The 13299-nt window shown below is 38.2% G+C and overlaps 1 protein-coding gene across 8 annotated transcripts in view; it reads right to left on the reverse strand.

The window, feature by feature from the left end:
* CSDE1 (cold shock domain containing E1) overlaps positions 1 to 8661 on the reverse strand; it is a 35550-nt gene extending 26889 nt beyond the window's left edge. For 6 of the 8 annotated variants that reach the window (XM_086391995.1, XM_086391992.1, XM_086391991.1 and 3 more), the window contains exons 1-2: positions 8603 to 8661; positions 1255 to 1651 (exon numbers count right to left, since the gene is read on the reverse strand). The gene's annotated coding sequence lies outside the window, so the exon portion shown is untranslated. The remainder of the gene's footprint in view (positions 1 to 1254; positions 1652 to 8602) is intronic. The other 2 variants (XM_086391997.1, XM_086391994.1) reach the window with 1 other exon arrangement.
* Positions 8662 to 13299: the final 4638 nt, after the last annotated feature.

Genomic DNA, 13299 nt, shown 5'->3' on the forward strand with positions numbered 1-13299 from the left:
TACAGTATTTTCTCAACTTTAGATTACTATCTTACAAACAAAATAGACTTCCACAAGTCCCCACTTGAACTTCTCTATTTCTATGAACAAAGGTTTCTAACTTGGACAATTGGATAGACTAAATTAATTCCCTCCAGCCTCATTTTCACATTCAACTGGTCACCAGTACTATTACTTCTACCATTAAAACAAGCAGTGTCTACCTTTTTCTCAGCCTTTACCCTAGCTTTTATCTTCCCTCCACTCTGTCCACCGTTTGTAACACACCTTCCCATTGTCAACTTATCCCTTAAAAGCAGTACCGTTCGTCTTTTAAAGATACACTTGTGAATATATAACTTTAAAATCTGAATTAATAAACTATTTTAGGTTTGAACTACAAAATCCACTAAGTCCTTGCTTATAAACAGCTGATATCTTTCCTGAAGAATAAAGTCAAATATAGTGGGCCCTTTAGAACCGTCCAGCAAGCATCCCTTTCCAGTTACTCTTTCTGTCCCATAAACCTGTATTCTCTACTCTGTTAATAACAGACTACTCAATATACATCATGGGCTTTCAGATTTCCCTAGATCAGTTCATTCAGTTATCTCTAGTGAAGTCGCGCAGTCGTGTCCGACTCTTTGTGACCCTGTGGACTGTAGTATACCAGGCTCTTCCGTCCATGAGATTCTCCAGGCAAGAATACTGGAGTTGGTTACCATTTCCTTCTCCAGGGAATCTTCCCAACCCAGGGACTGAACCCGGGTCTCCCGCATTGGGGGCAGACGCTTTAACCTCTGAGCCACCAGGGAAGCCGGCTGAAGTTATCTCTAGATCTCTACCAAAGACCCTTCTCTCTCTTAACAAAGTACTACTCACCTTCAAACGTCCCTTTTCCTGCACATTTTCTTTACCCAAGATTACCGCAAACAAGACTGCAAAGGGCTTTCCTTTCTGAAGCCCTAATTTCTAAATAGTACCAATGGAGTTTTCTATGAGACCAAGAAATCAAGAGATCTGCATATATGAATAAATATCATCTTGGGTGAAAAAATCCCAGTTCTGGCCATAAATATTGTCCTCATCTAAGAAAAGACAATTAAGTTAAATAAAATAAACTAGCGTTGATATTTTCAGACGAAGAGTTGAAAAATATAAACTGTTTCCAGAATACTTTTAGAAGAGAGTAGATTAAGATTTTATACTTAACCAAATAATTAGGAAATCCAGAATTATAAACTAACTCTTGCCAACAGGAAATGATAAACCTACCTCGCAGTGATAATCAAATATTGCACTTTCAGTAGTATTTGCTGATTCTTCTTTTTCAGCAGACGTTTCAAAGAATGAAAGTTGCTAGTATTAAAAAAAAAAAAAAAAAAGAGCGAGAGAAAACGATCTATCAAGCTAATAAAGAATACAACTGCTGCTGCACCGGGCAATCTCACAGTACAGCACTGAAGAAAACAAAGACTACTAGCAGCGTTGGGAAGTGCTCTTTCAAAGCTGTTGAGTAGGCACAAACTTCTTGTTTCAGATCAAGTGTTGTGTCTTCAACTTAAGTGTACTCTTCTTTGGTCTTGTTGGTTGTTTCGAGGTTTGTTCCTTGCCTGATCTGAACTTGAAGCAGCAGTTTCAGGTGGTAAAGTCTGTTCTGTTACACTTCATACTAGAGATAAGAAATTAAGACATTAAGTAAATAATCAGGGATAGAAGGTAGGTAGAGGGAAAAGCTCATCTCATTAACTTAGAATCAAGCAATGCAGAAAACTTGGAAGCATACACATTCATCACTTAGGCAATCTCTCAAGTGTTAATGGATACCTTTTGTGGTATTGTACACTCAAACTCTGAAATTATTTCACATTCCTTATTGATATGCCTTCCCCACAAATAAATTCAGTTATATAATGTTCTACTTAATGTAGCGTTTTATAACTACCTAGCACTGTGTTATGAACTGTGGAAAATATGAACGAATTTCCTGTCGTCAGAGAATTTATACTCATTGAAAAAGTCACACATGAGAAAAAAATTAATTATAGAACAAAATATCAAAAATTAATCTGCTCAACTAATATATGGATATCTACTACTGACATACTATTTGAGAAATACTACTTATGGTTTATTCATCACTATCTGGGCATTAAAGCTACATGGTCAGAGACTTTTAAAGAGGTGGCATTATTTCAGTTTAATTAGGAGAAATAGGCAGATTTTTGAGAAAAAGAAAACAGTTGAGTATTCTAGGCATAAACTGTAACATAAACCAAACTAGAATACACAATTAAATCATAAGTCCCTTGAGAGCAGAGACCATGTATTTGATTTTCTATACCTGACATCAAGGGAGCTTTATTTGTGAATGACTGTTACAACAAGTGTGGTGTGTTGCTGCAGAGGAATCAATAGACTAGCCTGGTTAGAACAGAGTGCTGGGTTAAAGTGAAATGAGATATATGGTTTGACAGATGTACCAGAGCCAGATTATGAAGCATTTCAACTTGATATATAACAAGAAACAGAGAGTGTTAATTCTTGATGAAACAATATGAAGTCCTGAAATCCTATGAGATGACTTCATGAAGGAAACAGACATCTCATTTGAGTTGTTGCCATAAGCAGGTAAGAAATGTCTTGAGAAGAGAAACAATTGAGAAGAAAACAAAAGAGAAATGAAATGTCTATTTCACCACAAAATTGTGCTTTTATTAGCTGTACAAAAATGATTATTTTGCAGTGCCTCAAATGTTAGCTAAAATGGTGCTGTTAACCAAAATGACATACGGGGAAAAGTAAAGGAGGATTTGGTTTTAGATATGCGGAGAAATGGACAGTATATTTGAAGAACATCAGAAATCAGAATGACTACAAGGTGAGGTCAGAGCTGGTGAAACAGCTTAGAGGAGGAGAGCTCAATACTAATCACCAGTAAATGCTACAAACAAAGTTATTTAATCTCCCTGAATTTCAGTTTCTACAATGCAAAATGAAAACTCAGTAGCAGCTGATCTACTGCCATTGGGTAAATATTCCATGACTTTATACTGTAACTTCAAATATCAAATGTTACATTTGTTCAATCTTTCAGTTTTATTTGGATCATTCACCTATTACCCAGACTAGACGCTTCTTTGAACAATGGTTCTCCAATCACTGGGAAGACTATGTCCAGTCCCCACTCAAACAGTAACCTGAATGGCCTGACTCAGGGCCACTTCTGTAACGACCCTCCGTCTCCATCTACACATCCAATTGTGCAAGTCTTATCAATATTTCAAGGTATCTTTTATATTCATCTTTTGTTCTAAATGACCTATTTGTCCAGTCAGACAACACATTTGCTAAACTTCAGTATCAACTCTTCCCACATTCTGTCACATAACACTACCAGACTGACTTAGCTAAAATTCCAATTCCATCTCACTCATCTCCTTATCCAAAATCCTCAGTGATTTTCCCAGCACTCTAAATGGGAATTTCTTAATCCTGACTGCAAATCCAACCCACTCGGACAACTTGGGGCGGGGGGTGCATGGGGAATCAAAGCCTGGATCCCAACATGAGATTCAAATTTAACTGGGTTTAGGTCCTAGGCACTGGGATATTTTCCTCTTCCACCCATTTCCCCAAGGTGTTTCTGACTTCCAGCCAGCATTGAACCACCATCACTCAAGGTGTGTTTTGTTCTACTTTACATCTTTCTTCTGCTCTCCAATTCTAGATTGGTACATTTTCCTTCCTAATTCTTAAAACATAACTCTTGGGAGATTTCTTTATGCATATGGGTCTCGCCACAAAGTATATATTTTGTCATCTTAAACGTTACCAAAAAAAAAGAAATCCTTTCTTGACCATTCTAGCACAGATTACCTAATTCCCACTAAAGGGGGCATTAACTCCCAGTGATGGCATCATTCTTTTTTGGTACCAAATTTTCTGCACTTGGTTTACAGGTTTATGTATCGTGTTCCTTTAATACGCTTCAAATTTCTGAGAGACAAACTCAAGTTTATTTATCACAGGCCACTTTGGTACCTTACTAGGTATTAAACTTACCACAGCAGAAACTAATATAGCAAAAAGACAATGATAGATAATAAGCAAAAGACAATTCAAGTTGGTATACAGTTCTACCAACTGTAAAAAATTTTGTTTTTACTGAACTAGATAGTCTTAATTATCCAACCAAGAAGTTTTGAAGTGTCTTTGAAAAAAGACACCCACCTGGAATTGAAATAAACTGGCTATTCACTCATGCCAAGATTATTAGATTCATGGGTGGTACTGACGAATAATTTTGCTTTAATCCTAAGTGTACCCCCTACAGCATCCCCCGTACCCCGCTGTCCCCAGACACTTGATATACAGAGCACTAATTTAAAAAAACTAGGGGACTTCCCTGGTGGTTGGTCCAATGGTTAAGACTCTGTGCTTCCACTGCATCGGGCATGGGTTTGGTTCCCGCTCGGGGAACTAAGATCCCATATACTGCAGTGTGGCCAAAACACCCACAAAATCTAAGGAGCAATTTAAATGTGAATCTGAGAGTATTCCTGACCACTAGGTAATTAACTTCTTTCCCTTTGCTCTGTACGGGAACACTATCACCACTAATTATCAACAACTATGCCTTGCTGTTTTAGCAATTAACGCCAATTCTTTTACTTGAACTGAAAATCCAAAGAGTCATGCCCTATTTCACCTTCCTTAAAATTATCATCACCTGTCTTACTGTCTCCTCTAGTTGGCTGCTTTATCTCAAAGAGCTAGCTGAAGCCAGGCACATAGTAGGTACCAAAATAATACATATGTTGAACCAGTACATTTTTACAGCATTACTTCATCTAAAGTGCTATCATATAACCTAGTTTATCATTTTGACAAATTATACTCAAAGTCTGTACAGCATTCACTTGGGAAGAATGTTAAAGAAATGATAAACCAGTCTTTAAGTCTCTCCACCTAATCCACTGTTTAAATTACTTTCATTGAAAACAACCGCAAAGACCCAAATAGACAGCATGGAACTGAAAAGATTCTCTGTTGATTTATGACCAATACTCATTCCTGCCTTAACTCCGAAGTTCATAATTCTTTTTTTTCCCCTCAGTTCATATTTCCTGATGCAGTAACTCAAGACAAGTTTAATTTTATATAAAATAAGTTTTCAGTTTCACTTTGGGATCTAAGGAAAGTGATAAAAATTTAGATAATTAACCACCTCAAAACAATTTAAGTCATCACCATGTTGAGTGGAAATAAAAGAATATCAAATTGCTGCAACTATCTTTTTGTATATATAGGTTCACTATAGTAAAAACAATTGTGATTACTAGACACTTAAAATTATACCCTCCCATCACTTAACTTCTTTTATATACACTAATACTTTGAAATAGGACAAACAGCAGTGTGGAAAGAAGCTGAAGAAATCCTCCAGACACAAAAATCAGAACAGTGCAGACCAGCACTGTCCAACAGAAATATTGTACAAGTCACATATGGAACTTAAAATATCCTAATAATCATATTAATGCTGAAAGAAACCAGTGAAATTCATTTTAATTAAGTGTCTTATTTAGCCAAATCCAAATGTCATCACTTCCCACAGGCAATCGACATATTTTTAATATCCCTTGAAATCGAATGTTTGTTTTATATTTCAGCACATTTCAATTCAGAACTGTACACAGTTCAAGGGCACGAAGGCCACACAAAGCTAGTGGCTACCACAGTGGCCGGAGCAGGTACAGACTAATTACAGGAAAAGGCATTGCCATGCCCAATAAAGCAAAAGCAAATGTAAGGCCGTTGGGCAAAGATCTCCGCTGATAAAAAGCAGCAGTACCTAGCAAACTTGCCCATAGAAAGAGTTTGCAATTGGCAGTTTACACTTACTATCAATACATCCAAGAAGCAGAAGTCCAAACAACTAACTCGTTATATACCAGCTGCAACCGCAAACCAATGGATAGTCCACAGGTTCAATGTGAATAAATTGCTGAATTTATTTTCAACTATAATGTTTTACCTCAATATTAAAGGGCATATAATGCTCCCAAAATAATCTTTCAATGCACCGTACTCAGTTTAATACCTCTAAAAAAATGTATCACAAGAGAAACATCTAAGTAAATGGGAAAAAAGTTTTGAATTTTTCAGTTTTTAAACTAGACACTCATACATGCAAGTGGAAAACACTCCAATACAAGACAAAGAAATTTTTAAAAATCGTAATTTGGCAGAAATTATTTAACAGCAAGAAATGATGGGATTCAAGAAAACAAGTTACTCCCAACACAGCAACGTCACCACTGAAGACACTCCTGCTATTAAGTCTTAAAGAATAGTTATAATTCTTCTAGTTATAATTCTCTATCATGAAAAATCCTACAAGTTAGAGCTCTCCATAAGACAGTCTGGGTTAAAGATCTCAAAGTAGTTCCCACTTTGTTTTTTGAGAAGATGATAAATCAACACCTTGTATTTTACAAGATCAAGATTTTTATTTTGTAATACAGTCCTTAAATTCAACTCCTTAGAAATCTGCCCACACCGCATTTCCATTTTTAAACTACCTTGTTAAAAGTATGGTCCTCACAACAATGTGAATGAACTTAATGCTAATGAACTGTACACTTGAAAAAAAGGTTAAAAAGGTAAATTCCATTCTGTATTTTACAATTTGAAAGAAAAAAATAATCTTAAAAATCTTGGCCCTACATCGTGTGTCTTTAAGTGGAGAGAAGGGAAAACAGGAATAAGATTAAGCAGGACAAGTCAGTTTTCACATTCTCATTTTTTATTTGGTAGGAATTTACCAGAATTTTCAACCAAACTCTAAAGGTCATACCTGTTAAGTCAGAACTTATTTACAAAAAAGGAAAACCTATCTTCTGCGCCTCAAATACTTTACTTTTCAACTCAGCTGCTATAAATACTCATCTCGATGGTAAGCATCCAGAGCAGCTGCAAAATCACTCAAACCACTACCATCTCTTTTATTTCGGGCCTATGGCTACAAGGCAAAAAAAAAAAAAAAAAAAAAAACAAGGTTGAAAAATTTTCAAGATTTTATGACTCGTCTAAGCCTGTTCAAGTATATAAACCCCCTCCTGACCCACACCATGAATACACAATATTGGTTAGTACCAAAATGACACCAAGGCATTACACTGGCCCTCAATGTAGTATTGAAAATGCTCGCCTTCTAGAAACTCAAATTGAAAATTACTCAGCGTTTTTTAACAGTAACTTAATATTTGCGCCAATAATTTGATCACTACATTTTACAGATTAATAGCTCTAGTCAATAGCTGCCAGTTCACACCATCCTGATAAAAAGCTTAATCACAGGAAATATTCCAAGATTTAACTATCACAGGCGTCCTCTCCTGCTTTATTATCCTGCCTACCAACTGTTTAAGAGGATCACACTGTTTCGCTCATTTTAGGTGCAAAACAAGGAAATTACCTCGGACAACGTTCAGCCTTTTCTATTTGCGGAATGAAGGCTGTTTTATTAGAATGTTCCCTCCCTTACTTGTAAGTTAAGCAAGGGAGGAGCTATCCGGGTGTTTCCAAAGGAAAACCTTAAAGCACAAAGAACCGTGGCACTAAGATTTCCTACTTAGGATAGAATGGTAAGAACCTCAAAGTGTCTGCGACTAGAGCTCCAAAAAAACTACACAGAATGACCAAGTCAAGCCTTTCATTGCACAACATGGGCCAGGCTCTTACACTGCAAGAACCCGGGAAGGTGGTAAGAAGAACGCCACCGAGCTCTTAAAAGAGTTTGTTTTAACCCTAGAATTAGACGGGTGAGAGCCCTGTGCCTAAGTTCAGTGGCCGGTTCTCTTTCTCAAGAAGCTAAAGGAGAGGGTTAGACGGGGAAGCTGGGGTTCAGACCCAAGATAAAACAGCTCCGGGTGAATGGCAATAAAGATGACACTTCGGCTGGGCTACCGTGCCAGAAGTGGCCGAAGAAAGGAGGTGTCTCTAAGCAACTTAGATGGAGCGGGGTCTCAGTTCATACACAAAGGAAGGGCCACTGCCGCACTGCGCTCTGGTACTAGTAGGCAGTTCCGCAAGCAGGTGATGGCTAAAAAACTATAGTGTCCAGAGTCAGAGTAGGCCGCTCTCCTCCGCCTCCGGCTCTTTCAGTCTCACACAAAGGACCGCGCCACCACCCCCTCGCCCCGCCCGCCGGGACTTGTAGTTCTCGTTTCTCCCACCAAGCGGCTGAGGGGGAAACAGCCAGACTACAACTCCCAACAGCCTCCGCGCCCGAGCCCCGCACCCCTGCCTCCATCTTGGCTGCGGTCGGAGCCTCCATTTTCGCTCCCTCCCCCCACTTTAGTCACCAGCACCACCACGCGCTGCCTCCTGGCCTCCAATCTTCACTTCGGCTCTGCAGCCTGATGTGAGGCCTAGACAGTTGAACGGGGGACGGGTGGAAAAGCCCGGGGTGGGGATTCAGGGCGAGGTGTTATCTACCCGGAGCTCTAGGAGTGCCCACCCTGACTCAGAGGTCTCTCCCGTTTGTCTTGATTTTTTCATCCGTCCTTAACTTGGCTTCCTGCTACCCCCATTTGGACCCTGAGGTCGTACTCACCCCAACAGCTCAGCGCCCCCTCTCCAGCGCCGCCATAAGCAGCACGGCCCGGTACGTAGGAATAAATCTCGCTTCTCTCGCGAGACTTGCAGGCTCCGAGCGCGTGCACAGGAAGGGGAGGGGGAGTGTATCCTTAGTACGCCTGCGCACGAGGGCTGAATGACGCCAGCCAGTGTGCTGTGCTTAACCACAACGGAGGTGGTGTCTAAATTCCCCTAGATCCCCTCCCCCTTGAGCTGCGGAAATCAATCTCTGTTTACTGACTCCACTGGGACGCACGGGGCGGGGTGTCGGTTGACTTTCAGTGTCTCTGATCTTAGCAAACTTGAATATGCTTTAGGCTGCGAGACCAGGGTGAACCTCCAGGGAGAACAATTTGGAGGACGTATCAGAAATGTCATATAAAGGATTTCTATTTCCTCAGCGATAATCCAGAAGTTCCCAAACCGCAGTTTCATTTTTTTCACATTGGAGGCTTTCTTGTCTGCTACATTAGACTGGAATTTTATTTAGTATAGAGTTAGATTTTTAGCAAGCTAATTTGAACGCCCTAAGTGAGAACTTTATCTCCCATAAACTATGTTGCTTGCAACAGACAGTGAGTGAGCGAGGTATCATGGCTATTAAACTCCTTCAACTGACCTTTCTAGTTACTGGAAGGTGTTCATAGTGTGATCCAAGGTGCTAAATCGGTAACCAAAAGGTTGAAATCAGGGTAAATGGATGATTTATCTCATAAGGAGAGAGGGTAGGAGGGAAATGTTAATTCTGGCCACAGAAAAGTTTAATGAATTATACCTTGCCAAAGATCAGGCAGTCCTTTTTGGTGAGAGGAATGCTTTTCTGTGGCTCTCTCACTTGAGAACACTGGATTAAAAAATGACCAGTCATGCTTCTGAGAATTTGCCCACCCACTTTATTTTCCCTCTCAATACTTATTTGTCCTGCATCTTTTATGTGTCGTCGCTAGGATGTATAATAGTAACAACAAATGGACATGGTGCTCTCCTCAAGGAACTTTCAGTCTAGCATCATTTAATCACAAAACCAAAATCCGAACATACGCATTGAAATAACTGCAATGAAGGAAAGGTGCACAGTGTTATGAGAGTATGTAACCTTGGAGTATAAGAGGAGGTAGTATCTTACTTCTGATGTTCAAAGATGTTTTCTCCAACTCTTCTGCTATTGGCCTAATCCCACAAGATGCCCCTTCTCTTTGATGCTTCCCCACCCCCACCCCCACCCCAGCTTTCCCAGGCTGCACTGTCAATGCTTTTATGAAAACTCACTCTGTTTTTGCTAGTTTATACTAGCTAGTGATACTTTAGAACGGGGCCTGTGACATTCATCTTTGCATCGCTCTATCCTGACAATGCCTGACATAGACAACCTTCAAAAGTTTGTTGAATGAATAGCACTGAACGACAATATAAGAAGTTGTTAGAAAGTGGAGTGTTCTGTTGGGAAGTACAGAATGTAAATGCATCAGACTAGCTGTTTTGTTTCCTCTGTTCGAATCTTAAATTGAGATTTCTCTGCCCCAGTAATAGGTCCATTTGGATATTCCAATCTAATGTTACAGAGAAACTGCCCTGGGCTCTTGCACTAGAAATAAGGTCATGTGAAGCCGGGCTAAAAGTAGAATTAGGTCTCAAATATCACAGCAATGGGAAATGTAAAAAATAATAGTCTCACTAAATTCTATAAGTACAAATCCTATTAATGAGAATAAACTCTCAATTTCTACCATCACATGTAACTTCTAAAGACCTTAAACCATGTAAGACCTTAAACCATGTAAGACCTTAAACCATTTTATCATCTTTATTCTGATACAGCTCAATTGCCTTTATATTCCCCCTTGATCCATAATTAGTATCAAATTATATTTAAGACAAAATGCAAATATGTATAAACCCAGAAGCATATATTTTAGCTTCCAAGCATTAAAAAAAGTAAGAGATGGAGTAATTTGATTTAAATCACTGGCTTAAATGATTTAGTCTTTATACAAGTACTACTCATAGGTTTCATTTTTAGGTAGAGATAGGTTTCATTTTTAGATCACATTTTAAGGCAATAATATTTATTCAAATTAATTTTGAAGCCAAGTAAAAAAATCCAAAATGTTTTCATGTTTATTTTTTTAACTGAAGTTAATTAAAGCACAAGCTTGTGAAGTTACTTGGAAAATCATTTCCTATACAAAAGGATAATCACAGATTTGGGGAAGATATTAAGTCCATTAAGGAATAATAATCAGAATTTTTAAATTGCATATTTTATTTATCGTACTAATTTTTATTTCTGAGAAACTTAAATAGACAATGAAATTGATTGTAGTTATTTTTTTATTCTTACAATTACCAATAAGCACATTTTTCCAGAGTCTACTTGAGAATTGAAAGTAAGTATCCTCTACACATTTATAATATTTTCTTGGAGCAGTGATGGAGAGATTTTTGTCAGTTCTCTGTGAAATGAGATAGATAAGATCAATGTAGAGATTTCTTTTAAATTTTTATTTAATTTGAATAAATTTTAATTGATTCAAGATTTAAGACTGTTTTTATTCTCATATGTCTTTCCTAGCTAGGGAAGGTAATGGGAATTTCCTGTATAAAATATGGTAATAGTGAATGGCAAATGGATCCACATTCAAAATTTCAGAACAGGAAAACACAAGTTAGAGCAAAAACTTTCATAAAGAATATTACTTCTATAGGAATCAAATAAGACTTAATCTTAGAACCCCACAATCCAAAACTTTTATTCATCAGCAAGCCCCCAAACAGTTAAACTGATTTTTTGAGAATAACATATAAGAATAGCAATTATTAGAATTTAAATAAGAATAAGGCGAAAGCTTAATATAATGCTTCCCTTTAAAATGTCAACATTGCACTTAACAGAAGAATTATGTGGACAAGCTAAGCTCCACACTAAAAGTAATAACCATAACATCTGTCAATTAGCCAGAAAAAAGCATAGAGCAAAGCCTATTTCAAATTTAATTAAAAATAAAGCCAATTGCATTTAGAATAAAATCCATACTCTTTTACCATGATGTACAAGGCTATAAATGAACTAGTCCCTGCTAAGTCTGTAACTCCTGATTCACTGTGTTTCAATCCACTGACACAGCATTGCAAATTTGTTCAGACTTCAGAATTCTTACCTTTTCTCTTGCCTCTGCCTGGAATGCTCTTTCCCCAAATCATTAGATATTTGGCACTTTCTCATCACTCAAGCCCAGATGTTACCACCTCACAAAGATCTTTTCTAAAGTAAAAGTAACCACTATTACTATTACTCTCCATATTACCACTATTACCATTACTCTTTATAATATTAGCTTATTTTATTATCTTTCAGCTCAGTTGAGTTCAGTGACTCAGTCATGTCTGAGTCTTTGCAACCCCATGGACTGCAGCATGCCAGGCCTCCCTGTCCATCACCAGCTCCTGGAGTTTTACTCAAACTCGTGTCCATTGAGTTGGTGATGCCATCCAACCATCTCATCCTCTGTCGTCCCCTTCTCCCGCCTTCAATCTTTCCCAGTCAGCGTCAGGGTCTTTTCCGATGACTCAGTTCTTTGCAGCAGGAGGCCAAAGTATTGGAGTTTCAGCTTCAACATCAGTCCTTCCAGTGAATACTCAGGACTGATTTCCTTTAGGATGGACTGGTTTGATCTCCTTGCAGTCCAAGGGACTCTCAAGAGTCTTCTCCAGCACCACAGTTCAAAAGCATCAATTCTTCAGCACTCAGCTTTCTTTATAGTCCAACTCTCACATCCATACATGACTACTGGAAAAACCATAGCTTTGACTAGATGGATCTTTGTTGGCAAAGTAATGTCTCTGCTTTTTAAGATGCTGTCTAGGTTGCTCATAACTTTACTTCCAAGGAGTAAGCGTCTTTTAATTTCATGGCTGCAGTCAACATCTGCAGTGATTTTGGAGCCCCCAAAAATAAGGTCTATCACTGTTTCCACTGTTTCCCCATCTATTTGCCATGATGTGATGGGACCAGATGCCATGATCTTAGTTTTCTGAATGTTGAGTTTTAAGCCAACTTTTTCATTCTCTTCTTTCACGTTCATCAAGAGGCTCTTTAGTTCTTTGCTTTCTTCTATAAGGGTGGTGTCATCTGCATATGTGAGGTTATTGATTTTTCTCCCAGCAATCTTGATTCCAGCTGGTGCTTCATCCAGCCCAGCATTTTGCATGATGTACTTTGCATAGAAGTTAAATAAGAAGGGTGACAATATACAGCCTTGACGTACTCCTTTTCCTATTTGGAACCAGTCTGTTGTTCCATGTCCAGTTCTAACTGTTGCTTCCTGACCTGCATACAGATTTCTCAGGAGGCAGGTAAGGTGGTCTGGTATTCCCATTTCTTGAAGAATTTTCCCCAGTTTGTTGTGATCCACACAGTCAAAGTCTTTGGCATAGTCAATAAAGTAGAAGTAGATGTTGTTCTGGAACTCTCTTGTTTATAACATGTATTTCTTTCCAAAATTAACACATTTGTGAATTTAAGTTTTCATTGCCCTACTTCTTGAACAACAATGTAAGCTTGAGTTCTGTGTTTCTTTCTTCATTGTATCCTCTAAACCTGGAATTATGACTGAGATAACAGTAAATGCTTAATAAATATTCATTGAATGAATGAATTTTTTGAATTAAATTGAA

This window comes from Bos grunniens, chromosome 3, assembly GCF_055505025.1.
Source record: "Bos grunniens cultivar Pamir isolate PY7600 chromosome 3, Bosgru_T2T1.0, whole genome shotgun sequence".
Lineage (NCBI taxonomy): Eukaryota > Metazoa > Chordata > Mammalia > Artiodactyla > Bovidae > Bos > Bos grunniens.